The 13,461-nt window shown below is 46.9% G+C and overlaps 1 pseudogene; it reads right to left on the bottom strand.

Moving 5' to 3' along the window:
- Positions 1-2,773: 2,773 nt before the first annotated feature.
- LOC112605826 lies at positions 2,774-7,628 on the bottom strand (annotated as a pseudogene).
- Positions 7,629-13,461: the final 5,833 nt, after the last annotated feature.

Below are 13,461 nucleotides of genomic sequence, written 5' to 3'. Positions count from 1 at the left end.
CACAGTTTCTGTGTGTCAGGATTCTGAACCTGGCTTAGCTGGAGGTCTCTGGCCCAGGGTCGTTCATGAGGTGACCGTCAAGCTGGTGGCTAGACCCAGGGTTTTATCTAAAGGCTTTTTTGGGGCAGATGATCCAACTCCATGTGGTCATTGCCAGGTTTCAGTCCCCTACTGTGTGAGCCTCTCTACATGGCTACCTCATAGCATGGCAGCTGGCTTCCTCTGGAGTGAGCCGTGAGAAACAGCCACTCTGACTCAAGATGCAAGCCACAGTCCTTTTATAATGGAATCTTGGGAGCTCGTCACTTTTGCTGTTTTTTTTTTTTTTTTTTTTTTTTTGAGACGGAGTCTCGCTCTGTCGCCCAGGCTGGAGTGCCGTGGCCGGATCTCAGCTCATTGCAAGCTCTGCCTCCCGGGTTTACGCCATTCTCCTGCCTCAGCCTCCTGAGTAGCTGGGACTACAGGCGCCCACCACCTCGCCTATTTTTTTGTATTTTTTAGTAGAGACGGGGTTTCACCGTGTTAGCCAGGATGGTCTCGATCTCCTGACCTTGTGATCCACCCGTCTCGGCCTCCCAAAGTGCTGGGATTACAGGCTTGAGCCATCGCACCCCGCCCCTGCTGTTTTCTATTTGTTAGAAGCAAGGCAGTAAATGCAATCCACACTTAAGAGGGAGGGATTACATAAGGGTTCCAATACCAGGAGGTGGGGATCATTGGGGCACCTTAGAAGCTGCCTACCACAGCCCCCAAAGTCTAATATACATAAGACATAAAATGAATTGAATTACCTTTAAGGTTAATCATAGATTTATTTCCTAATTTATGATAATAAACCCAAACACTGGGGGGCTGTGGGGGAGATGGGTGTTATGGTTTCACTGTGTCTCCACCCAAATCTCATCTTGAATTGTACTCTCATAATTTCCATGTGTTGTGGGAGGGACCTGGTAAGAGATAATTGAATCACGGGGGCAGTTTCTCCCATACCGTTCTCTTGGTAGACAGTAAGTCTCATGAGATCTGACAGTTTGATAAGGGGAGACCCGTTTTTCTTGGCTCTCATTCTGTCTCTTGTCGCCGCCATGTAAGAAGTGCCTCTTGCCTTCTGCCATGATTGTGAGGCCACCCTAGCCACATGGAACTGTAAGTCCATTAAACCTCTTTCTTTTGTAGATTGACCAGTCTTGGGTATGTCTTTATCAGTCATGTGAAAACAATTAATACAATGGGGATGGTTAATGGGCACAAAAAATTAGAAAGAATGAATAAGACCTACTATTTTCAGCACAATAGAGTGACTATAGCCAATAATAACTTGATTGTATGTTTAAAAATAACTAAAACAATGTAATTGGATAGTTCGTAACACAAAGGATAAATGCTTGAAGGGATGGAGACCCCATTCTCCATGATGTGATTATTTCACTTTCCATGTCTGTATGAAAACATCTCGTGTATCCCATAAATATATACACCTACTGTATACCCACAAAAATTAAAAATAAAAAAATAGCTCAGGTGTGGTGGCTCATGCCTGTAATTCCAGCACTTTGGGAGGCCAAGGCAGGTGGATCGCTTTAGCTCAGGAGTTTGAGATGAGCCTGGGCATCATAGTGAAACCCTGTCTCTATCACAAGAAATACAAAAAATTGGCCAGGCATGGTGGTGCACGTTTGTGGTTCCAGCTACTCGGGAGGCTGAGGTAGGAGAATTGCTTGAACCTGGGAGGCAGAGGTGGCAGTAAACTGTGATCACAGCTCTGCCCTCCAGCCTGGGCAACAGAATGAGACACTGTCTCAAAAACAAAATAAAAAACAAAACAAGAAAACAACAACAAAAAAATCACACACACACACAAACACACACAAACAAAAAACAAAACCCCAAAAACCAAAAACACAAAAAACCAAAAGGACCCATATAAATTAGTTAAAAAAACCTTAAACACCTTAAAACTAATGTGTATGTTCCCAAATCATCAATGGAACTGACATAAATGTCTCAGTAGGATTTTGAGTTAGATGGCTTGATCCCCTTCTCCCTTTGTTTTTTTAGAAGAAGGGCCTAGAGAAGTTAATAACATTTCTAGAGTAAACACAAGAGTATGCTAGCATTGAACCCTAGATCTCCCCAGTTTCACATCCTAGATATGCCCAGGTTCCTGACAGGAGAGCAGATTTTACGAGTGACCTGCCACCGTGCGTCAGTGCTCAGCTTCTCCACTCAGTTGACTTTATATTAGTTTCTCAGGGCTGCTGTAACATGGTCTGCCAAACTGTGTGATTGAAAAAAACCCAGAAATTTATTGTCTCACAGTTCTGGAGGCTGGAAGTGCAAAATTAAGGTGTTAGCAGGGTGAGTTTTTTTTTTCTTGTTGAAAAAGAATGCTTTATTAATAGAAACACACATAAACCCTAAAGCATCAAGAAATTTAAATATTTATGTCTTGGCATGGCCAGGCACGGTGGCTCACACCTGTGGTCCCAGCACTTTGGGAGGCCGAGGTGGGCAGATCACCTGAGGTCAGGAGTTTGAGACCAGCCTCTACATGGAGAAACCCTGTCTCTACTCAAAATACGAAATTAGCCAGGCGTGGTGGTGCATGCCTGTAATCCCAGCTACTTGGGAGGCTGAGGCAGGAGAGTTGCTTGAACCTGGGAGGTGGAGGTTGTGGTGAGCTGAGATTGTGCCATGGCACTCCAGCCTGGGCAACAAGAGCAAAACTCCGTCTTAAAAAAAAAAAATATGTATATATATATATATATTTATGTCATAGCAAACAGGTGGCAATTCCACATCCAGGGTAAACAGAAGGGTTGAAGGAGACTACAACAGATTGGGCTCCCATGATGGAGAGGGCATCTTCACAGGTGGAGGCAGGCCCAGCTGAAACAGCTTTTCAAGCTCTCTGTCCTTATCAAGGATCATAAGAGGCATTCCACTCAAGGGGAGGCCTGTAATCTGGTGCTCTTCAGGTTGGTTAAAACTCTCAAAATCTAGAAGATTGAAGTGAAAGAGTTTTTCTATTTCTGGATAACATTATCTGAGGCAGGAACAGAGCTTTTTGCTTTAACAGTCTCCCTGGTCATCTTTTTGGCAGAGAAATTTCGGTGTTTTAGTTTGAGGAGTCTGTTGGTCTTTACTCGCGTTTCTGTAGCCCTGTCGACAGTTCCAAAAGCCTTTCTGGTAGCTTTAGGTAAGGCTGGTAAAGCACCGGACATTTTGCCAACACATGGTGTTGAAACTTGAGATCTCCCCTTTAAGCCTTTGATTGAAGGTCCAGATCCCAGCTTCAGCCTATCTTTAGGAGCTGCATGGATACCTGGTTCTCCATTCTCCTTATCAATATAGATCAGAGCAGGGTGGGTTCCTTCTAAGGGTTCTGGGGGAGCATCTGTTCCATGCCTCTCTCTTTGCTTCTGGTAGCCCCAAGCATTCCTTGGCTTGTGGATGCATCTCTGCAGTGTTCCATCTCCACATGGTGTTCTCCTTGTGTGTCTGTGTCTTCTTGCATGGACACCAGTCATATTGGGTTAGGGGCCCACTCTGCTCCAGTAGGACCTTATCCTGACGAATCACATCGGTAACAGCCCTATTTCCAAACATGGTCACACTCTGAGGACTTCACTATATCTTTTTTGGGGCCGCAATTCAACCCATGACATACCCCTGAAAGATGAAAAGAGTAGAATTTGGGACATTACATTTCTAAGTAGTTAGAAAAACTACTTTTGTTTATCTAATAAAGGAGGTATTTGAAGTTACCCCTTCAGCTTTCATGTTTTTAAAAACTGTTGACTCTGGGGTTTGCCTGATGGGTTAAAGGCTATCCCAGTTTTAGCCGCACGTCAGTCATGTCACCTGCACCCTTCTTTGCCCTCAGGTGTAGATTAAGGACCTGGAGGCTGGAGGGGTTTTTCCTTTAGCAAGTGTTCCTATGACAAAATACTGAGCTGTTGACTGAGGCTGGGAAGAGGGGATATCCTTAGGACTCCTGTAGAGGGCTTATTCCAAGCTGTCTCTAATGCCTCTTGGGCAGTGGGCTTTGGGATGAGGACTGACACACCCTGCATGCCTGGAGGATGCTGGGCCACTGGGAGCTGGCTCTTCCTACTCTGCTCCAGGCTAGGGACTGAAGAAGCTCAGTGAGTCGTTTGCACAGCTGCAATGAGTCCTAGAAGAAGGCTTCTTACCTGGTTTTGCCCATTCCTGAATCAAGAATCATTTCAGCGTTAGGTGGGATCCATCCAGACCAGTCACCTAGACATTTCCTTAAATTGGGAATTTTTTTTTTTTTTTTTTTTTTTTTTGGTTTTCACTCTTCCCCCCCCCCGCCGGGCGCGGTGCCGCGGTCACCTCTCCCCGCCCGCCCCCCCCCCCCTCCCGNCGATCTCCGCTCACTGCGACCTCCACCTCCCGGGTTCACACCATTCTCCTGCCTCAGTCTCCCGAGTAGCTGAGACTACAGGCGCCCGCCACCACACCCAGCTAATTTTTTGTATTTTTAGTAGAGACGGGGTTTCACCGTGTTAGCCAGGATGGTCTTGATCTCCTGACCTCGTGATCTGCCCGTCTCGGCCTCCCAAAGTGCTGGGATTACAGGCGTGAGCCACCGTGCCTGGCCAATTGGAATTTTTTTAAGCAAAAAAAGAGGATATATTGAGAATGATGGAACTCCGGGTCTGAAATGAGAGCTATATATAACTCCTGGATTTTTTCCTTTCCCTCAACTCCCCTGCAATGGACTGAATGTTTGCATCCCCCACAAATTCTTATGTTGAAATCCTAACCCTCAATAGAACAGTATTAGAAGGTGGGACTTTTGGAAGGTAATTAGATCGTAAGAGTAGACCCCTCATGAATAGGATTCGTGCCCTTGAACAAGAGCCACAGAGAGCTCTCCAGCTTTCTGTCTGTCGTGTGAGGAGACAATGAGAAGACAGTAGTCTTCAACCTGGAAAAAGGCTCGTACCAGAGCCTGACCAAGCTGGCACCTATCTCGGATTTCCAGCTTCCAGAACTGTGAGAAATCCATTTCTGATTTTTATAGGCCACCGGTATATTGTATTTTTATGGTAGCAGCATGAACAGACTAAGGCCTGTTGGCTTTACTTTCACAATGGAAACCAGTCTTTTCACTCCTCATTCTCTGCTGCTTCCTTTCTAATTCAAGCTACCATCACCGCTCCTCCGGACCCCTACACCCATCTTCCAGCTGGTCTCCCTCCTCCATCCCTGTCTTGTACAATTCATCCTCCACGTAGAAGCCAGAGTGGCGTTTTAGAAACCTGAATCCAAGCATGTTATCTCTATGTTAAAACTCTCCAATGCATTTAAAAATCTCCACAATCTGGCCCCTGTTTACCTTTATCTGACACCACTTGTGTTGATTTCTTTTTTTTTTTTTCTGACAGAGTCTGACTCTGTCACTCACGCTGGAATGCAGTGGCATGATCTTGGCTCACTGCAGCCTCTGCCTCCTGGGTTCAAGTGATTCTCCTGCCTCAACCTCTTGCCGTAGCTGGGATTACAGGCGCATGCCACCACGCCCGACTAAGTTTTGTATTTTTAATAGAGACAGGGTTTTGCCATGTTGGCCAGTCTGGTCTTGAATTCCTGGCCTCAGGTGATCCACCCGCCTGTGACTGCCAAAGTGCTGGGATTACAGGTGTGAGCCACCGCGCCCAACCTCGTGTTGGTTCATTTCTTGTTATTGTCTTTTCCTTCGCCCACCCTTACCCTCCTCTCCCCTTAGAATGTACACCTTTGAAAGAAGGGGCCTTGTTTGTCTCGATCATAGAGACAGGGCTGTGCCTGGCACTAGGTGGATGCTCAGTCAATATGTTTATAATGCAAATGGCAGAGACAGAAATTTAGGCAAGCAAACGTGGGTTTTCTGTATTCAGTTCTGATACCGACTTTCAGTTCTTTTCACCAAAGAATTGGCAAGAGTCCTGAGCTGGAGGGAATCATTGTGACTTCTCTTCTAGGCTCTGCAGATAGCCTTTTGTGTGTCCCAATATTGTTCTTTTCGCACACCAATCCATGGCTTGGTGGCCCTTTTCACATACAGCTTTCATTCTTGCTAATGTAGTTATGCAATGATTGTGTCAAGTACCGGAACATTCCACTAGAGGGCAGTAGAATATAGTGTTAAAGTTTGGGATCTGAAGCCATTGACTGCCTTGCCATCTATTCTCTTCCAGGAATCATTTTGGAGAGAGGGCAGCAATCATTTTGAACTGTGATGATATGAGGGCAACCACCTAGGGATGGCAGAAGAGCAAGCTGGATCAAATGGCCATATAACACAAAAATCACTACGGTTAAGAACTTAGTACCCCCTGCCCCTCCTTCCTGCCCCCTAAAGGCAGGCTGCCTGGGTTAAAAAGGGGAGGGAGAGGGAGGTGATGTACATTACTTCTGCTCACATCTCACTGTCCAGAAAATACTGCTTGCTGAAGGGTCATATGGCTACACTTCCCTATAAGAAAGATTGTGAAATGTAGCCTTTTTTCTTGGTGACCAAAAATCTATTATGGAAGAATGGGAAAATGGATATTGGAAGTTAACTGGCAGTTTCTGCCACAAATTCTTGAACCAGCTGAGGTTAAATAATCTGAGTTAAGGCCGGGCGCGGTGGCTCACGCCTATAATCCCAGCACTTTGGGAGGCTGAGGCAGGGGGATCACGAGGTCAGGAGTTTGAGGCCAGCCTGGCCAATATGGTGAAACCGTGTCTCTACTAAAAATACAAAAATGTGGCGGGTGCATGTAATCCCAGCTACTCGGGAGGCTGAGTCAGGAGAATCACTTGAAACTGGAAGGTGGAGGTTGCAGTGAGCTGACATCGTGCCACTGCACTCCAGCCTGGGCAACAAGAGCAAAGCTCCGTCTAAAAAAAAAAAAAAAAAAAAAAAAAAAATCTGAGCTAAATAATCTGGGCTTTTGTTACGGCAAGGGATTTCCAAGGTGATTCAGACCCAAGCCACTGGCCATCAGGCTTTGCTTCCTTCTTTGTAGTTAAACTTAACTTGTTATGTCAACTAGATTTTTGGATTTTATAGCCTGGAACCTCCCCGAGGGATGCACTTTTAGAATCCCCTATAGTTGGTGTCTTATCATTTTGATTATGCAAAACTGGTCTGTTAGTATTATTAAAAACTTTTGTGTGCCTTATTAGCATCTTATTATATTTAGTAGTGCCATCTGGAAGTTTCATCTACTAGTGAGAGGTGACAACATGCTAGCAGCCCTCGCTGGCTCTGGACACCTCCCTGGCCTCGGCTCTAGCCGTGCTTGAGAAGCCCTTCAGCCCGCTGCACTGTGGGAGCCCCTCTGTGGCTGGCGGAGGCCAGAGCCGGCTCCCTCTGCTTGCCGGGAGGTGTGGAGGGAGAGGAGCGGGTGGGAACCGGGGCTGCCAGCGGCCTGGCCAGTGCGAGTTCCGGGTGGGCCTGGGCTCGGCGGGCCCGCCAGCCTGGGCAGTGAGGGGCTTAGCAACCGGGCCACCAGCTGCGGAGGGTGCCCAGGGTCCCCCAGTGGTGCCACCCGCCCATGCCGCTCGAATTCTTGTTGGGCCTCAGCCGCCTCCTGGTGGGGCAGGGCAAGGGACCTGCAGCCCACCATGCCCAAGACCCCCACCCGTGGGCTCCTGCCCGAGCCTCCCCAACAGGTACTGCCCTCTGCTCCACAGCACCCAGTCCCATCAGCCTCCCAAGGGCTGAGGAGTGCAGGAGCAGGCGGGACTGGCGGGCAGCTCTGCTCACGCCCCTGCGTGGGATCCACTAGGTGAAGCCCCCCTAGGCTCCTGAGTCCCCTGAGGACTTGGAGAACTTTTATGTCTAGCTAAAGGATTGTAAATGCACCAGTCAGCACTCTGTGTCTAACTCAAAGTTTGTAAAGGCACCAATCAGTGCTCTGTGTCTAGTTAATCTAGTGGAGACTTGGAGAACTTTTCTGTCTAGCACTCTGCCTCTAGTTAAAGGATTGTAAACACACCAATCAGTACTCTTTGTCTAGCTCAAGGTTTGTAAATACACCAGTCAGCACTCTGTGTCTAGCTAAAGGTTTGTAAACGCACCAATCAGCACTCTGTGTCTAGCTAAAGGTTTGTAAATGCACCAATCAGCACCCTGTCAAAACGGATCAATCAGTTCTCTGTAAAATGGGCCAATCAGCAGGATGTGGGTGGGGGTCAGATAAGGGAATAAAAGCAGGCTGCCCCAGCCAGCAGGGGCAACCCTCTCCAGTCTCCTTCCATGCTGTGGAAAATTTGTTCTTTTGCTCTTTGCAATAAATCTTGCTGCTGCTCACTCTTTGGTTCCACACCACCTTTCACTTGCTACTATGTCCTATTTTTCCTTAGAATTTGGGGGCTAAATACCGGGCACCTGTCGGCTAGTTAAAAGCGACTAGTGCGGCTGCCAGACTAAAGACATGGATATCATGCTTTCTGGCAAAGGGCTCTCTAATAACCCCCGACTCTTTGGAGTTGGGAGCGTTGGTTTGCCTGGATCCAGCTTCTGCTTTTCCTATACTTCTGGGCTGAGCCGAGGGTCAACAGAGAGGAAAACCATTGAGCTCCAGGGTCCTGACAACAAGTTGGTTGACCCTGTGGCCTTGAGCGGAACTCTCAAAGTCATGTTGCCCAAGCGAGACTTGCCCATCTATTCTATCTACCCTGACCCTTGCCTCCTGGGTCCTAACGCCTGTCAGACAAACTTCCTCTTGCCTCTCTTCTCCAAGACTAGTCCTGCTTCTAAAAATCACTCCCTGTCTTGGTACTTTTCTAATTTCTCCTATAAGAATGATTTCTAGTATAAACTTTTATACTTTTTAGGATATTTTAGGATTTTTAGGATTTTTAGGATCCCTCCTCAGACAAGCAGGCCTAACAAAAGCTATTCCTGAAGCTAGGATATCGGGAGCCTCAGAAATTGTATCCTTCCTATTCATATAAGTGAGGACCAAAGGTGTCACTCTTCCAACCCTGGAAATCTCTTCCCTCCCTCAGGGTATGGCCCTCCACTTCGCTTTTGGGGCATAACATCTTTATAGGACGTGGGCAAAGTCCCAGTACTAACAACAGAATGCTTAGAACTCTAACAGGTTTTCGAGAATGTGTCGGTAAGGGCCACTAAATCCAATTTTTCTCGGTCCTCTTTGTGGTCTAGGAGGACAGCCAAGGGTGGAGGTTTTCGAGAATGCATCGGTAAGGGACACTAAATCTGACCTTCCTCGGTCCTCCTTGTGATCTGGAGGGAAAACTAGTGTTTCTGCTGCTGCGTTGGTGAGTGCAACTGTTCCAATCAGCAGGGTCCAGGAACCGTTGTGGGTTCTTGGACAGGGGTTGTTTCTGCTGCTGCGTCGGTGAGTGCAACTATTCTGATCAGCAGGGTCCAGGGACTGTTGCAGGTTCTGGGCAGGGGGAGAAACAAAACAACCTGAAACCGTGGGCAGTTTTGTCTTTCAAATGGGAAATGCTCAGGCATCAATAGGCTCACCATTGAGATGCATTCTAAGTCATTGGGACCAATTTGACCTGCAAACCCTGAAAAAGAGGTGGCTCATTTTTTCTGCACTATGGTCTGGCCCCAAATTCTGTCTCTGATGGGGAAAAATGGCTACCTGAGGGAAGTACAAATTACAATACCGTCTTGCAGCTTGACCTTTTCTGTAAGAGGGAAGGCAAATGGAGTGAAATACCTTATGTCCAAGCTTTCTTTTCATTGAAGGAGAATACAGAACTATGCAAAGCTTGTAATTTACATCCCACAGGAAGACCTCTCAGCTTACCCCCATATTCTAGCCTCCCTATAGCTCCCCTTCCTATTAATGATAATCATCCTCTAATCTCCCCTGCCCAGAAGGAAATAAAGAAATCTCCAAAGTACCAGAAAAACCCCCAGGAAATCGGTTATGTTCTCTTCAAGCTGTAGGGGAGGGGAATTTGGCCCAACCCGGGTACATGTCCCCTTCTTCCTCTCTGATTTAAAGCAGATCAAGGCAGACCTGGGGAAGTCTTCAGATGATCCTGATAGGTACATAGATGTCCTATAGGGTCTAGGGCAAAACTTTGACCTCGCTTGGAGAGATGTCATATTACTGTTAGATCAAACCCTGGCCTTTAATGAAAAGAATGTGGCTTTAGCCGCAGCCTGAGAGTTGGAGATACTTGGTATCTTAGTCAAGTAAATGATAGAATGACAGCCAAAGAAAGGGATAAATTCTCTACCGGTCAGCAAGCCGCCCCAGTATGGATCCCCACTGGGACCTTGACCCAGATCATGGGGACTGGAGTCGTAAACATCTGTTGACCTGTGTTCTAGAAGACTAAGGAGAATTAGGAAAAAGCCCATGAATTATTCAGTGATATCCACCATAACTCAGGGAAAGGAAGAAAATCCTTCTGTCTTCCTCGAGCAGCTATGGGGAGGTCTTAAGAAGATATACTCCCCTGTCACCCGAATCACTTGAGGGTCAATTGATTCTAAAAGATGAGTTTATTACCCAGTCAGCTGCACATATCAGGAGAAATCTCCAAAAGCAAGCCCTGGGCCCTGAACAAAATCTGGAGGCATTATTAAACCTGGCAACCTTAGTGTTCTATAATAGGGACCAAGAGGAACAGGCCCAAAAGGAAAAGCAAGATCAGAGAAAGGCTGCAGCCTTAGTCATGGCCTTCAGACACACAAACCCTAGTGGTTCAGAGAAGACAGAAAATGGAGCAGGCCAATCACTTGGTAGGGCTTGTTATCAGTGTGGTTTACTAGGACACTTTAAAAAGGATTGTCCAATGAGAAACAAGCTGCCCCCTCGTCCATGTCCACTGTGTTGAGGCAATCACTGGAAGGTGCGCTGCCCCAGAGGATGAAGGTTCTCTGGGTCAGAAGCCCCCAACCAGATGATCCAACAACAGGACTGAGGGTGCCTGGGGCAAGCGCCAACTCATGTCATCACCCTCACTGTGCCCCAGCTACATTTAAGCATCGAGGGCCAGGAAATTGACTTCCTCCTGGACACTGGTGCAGCCTTCTCAGTGTTAATCTCCTGTCCTGGATGACTGTCCTCAAGGTCCGTTACCATCTGAGGAATCCTGGGACAGCCTGTAACCAGGCATTTCTCCCACCTCCTTAGTTGTAATTGGGAGACTTTGCTCTTTTCACCTTCCTTGTTATGCCTGAAAGTCCCACACCCTTATTAGGGAGGGATATATTAGCCAAGGCTGGAGCTATTATCTACATGAATATGGGGAACAAGTTACCCATTTGTTGTCCCCTACTTGAGGAAGGACTCAAACCTGAAGTCTGGGCATTGGAAGGACAATTTGGAAAGGCAAAAAATGCCCACCCAGTCCAAATCAGGCTAAAAGACCCCACCACTTTTCCTTATCAAAGGCAATATCCCTTAAGGCCTGAAGCTCATAAAGGTTTACAGGATATTGCTAAACATTTAAAAGCTCAAGGCTTAGTAAGGAAACACAGCAGTCCCTGCAACACTCCAATTCTAGGAGTACAAAAACCGAACCGTCAGTGGAGACTAGTGCATGATCTTAGGCTCATCAATGAGGCAGTAATTCCTCTATATCCAGTTGTACCCAACCCCTATACCCTGCTCTCTCAAATACCAGAGGAAGCAGAATGGTTCACTGTTCTGGACCTCAAGGATGCCTTCTGTATTTCCCTGCACTCTGACTCCCAGTTTCTCTTTGCCTTTGAGGATCCCGCAGACCACACATCCCAACTTACATGGACAGTCTTGCCCCAAGGGTTTAGAGATAACCCTCATCTGTTTGGTCAGGCACTGGCCCAAGATCTAGGCCACTTCTCAAGTCCAGGCACTCTGGTCCTTCAGTATGTGGATGATTTACTTTTGGCTACCAGTTCGGAAGCCTCTTGCCAGCAGGTTACTCTAGATCTCTTGAACTTTCTAGCTAATCAAGGGTACAAGATGTCTAGGTTGAAGGCCCAGCTTTGCCTACAGTAGGTCAAATATCTAGGCCTAATCTTAGCCAGAGGGACCAGGCCCCTCAGCAAGGAACAAATACAGCCTATACTGGCTTATCCTCACCCTAAGACATTAAAACAGCTGTGGGAGATCCTTGGAATCACCGGCTTCTGCTGACTATGGATCCCTGGATACAGTGAGATAGCCAGGCCCCTCTATACTCTAATCAAGGAAACCCAGAGGGCAAATACTCGCCTAGTAGTATGGGAACCAGAGGCAGAAACAGCCTTCAAAACCTTAAAGCAGATCCTAGTACAAGCTCCAGCTTTAAGCCTTCTGACAGGACAAACCTTCCCTTTCTATGTCACAGAGAGAGCAGGGATAGCTCTTGGAGTCCTTACTCAGACTCATGGGACAACCCCACAACCACTGTCATACCTAAGTAAGGAAATTGTTGTAGTAGCAAAAGGCTAGGCTCACTGTTTATGGGTAGTTGCGGCGGTGGCCATCTTAGTGTCAGAGGCTGTCAAGACAATACAAGGAAAGGATCTCACCATCTGGACTACTCATGATGTAAATGGCATACTAAGTGCCAAAGGAAGTTTATGGCTATCAGACAACTGCCTGCTTAGATACCAGGCGCTACTCCTTGAGGGACCGGTGCTTCAAATACATACGTGTGCGGCCCTCAACCCTGCCACTTTTCTCCCAGAGGATGGGGAACCAATCGAGCACGACTGCCAACAGGTTGTAGTCCAGAATGATGCCACCCGAGATGATCTCTTAGAAGTCCCCTTAGCTAATCCTGACCTTAACCTATATACTGATGGAAGTTCATTTTTGGAGAATGGGATACGAAGGGCAGGTTATGCCATAGTTAGTGATGTAACTGTACTTGAAAGAAAGCCCCTTCCCCGAGGGACCAGTGCCCAGTTAGCAGAACTAGTGGCACTTACCTGAGCCTTAGAACTGTGAAAGGGAAAAAGAATAAATGTGTATACAGATTGCAAGTGTGCTTATCTAATCCTACATGCCCATGCTGCAATATGGAAAGAAAGGGAGTTCCTAACCTCTGGGAACCCCCATTAAATACCACAAGGAAATCATGGAGTTACCGCACGCAGTGCAAAAACCGAAGAAGGTGTTAGTCTTACACTGCCAAAGCCATCAAAAAGGGGAAGAAGGGAGAACAGCAGCATAGGCAGCTGGCAGTGGCAGCAGAAAGGAAAGAGAGAAAGAGACAGGAAGTCAGAGAAAGAGAGGAAGAAACAGAGAGACAAAGAGAAGGAGACAGAGGAAGAGACAAAGAGACAGAAAGTCAGAGAGAGAGGAAGAGACGGAGAGACAGAGAAAGAAAGAGAAAGAGAAAGTCAAAGAGAAGGAGGTAGAGAGAGGAAGAGACAGACAGAGGCAGTCAGAAAGAGAGAGACGAAGAAGTTAAAGAGAGAAAGAGAGATAGAAGTAGTAAAGAAAAAACAGTGTACCCTATTCCTTTAAAAGCCAGGGTAAATTT

The sequence above is a fragment of the Theropithecus gelada genome, chromosome 14, assembly GCF_003255815.1.
Source record: "Theropithecus gelada isolate Dixy chromosome 14, Tgel_1.0, whole genome shotgun sequence".
Classification (NCBI taxonomy): domain Eukaryota; kingdom Metazoa; phylum Chordata; class Mammalia; order Primates; family Cercopithecidae; genus Theropithecus; species Theropithecus gelada.
This window is presented reverse-complemented; position numbering and strand designations above follow the sequence as displayed.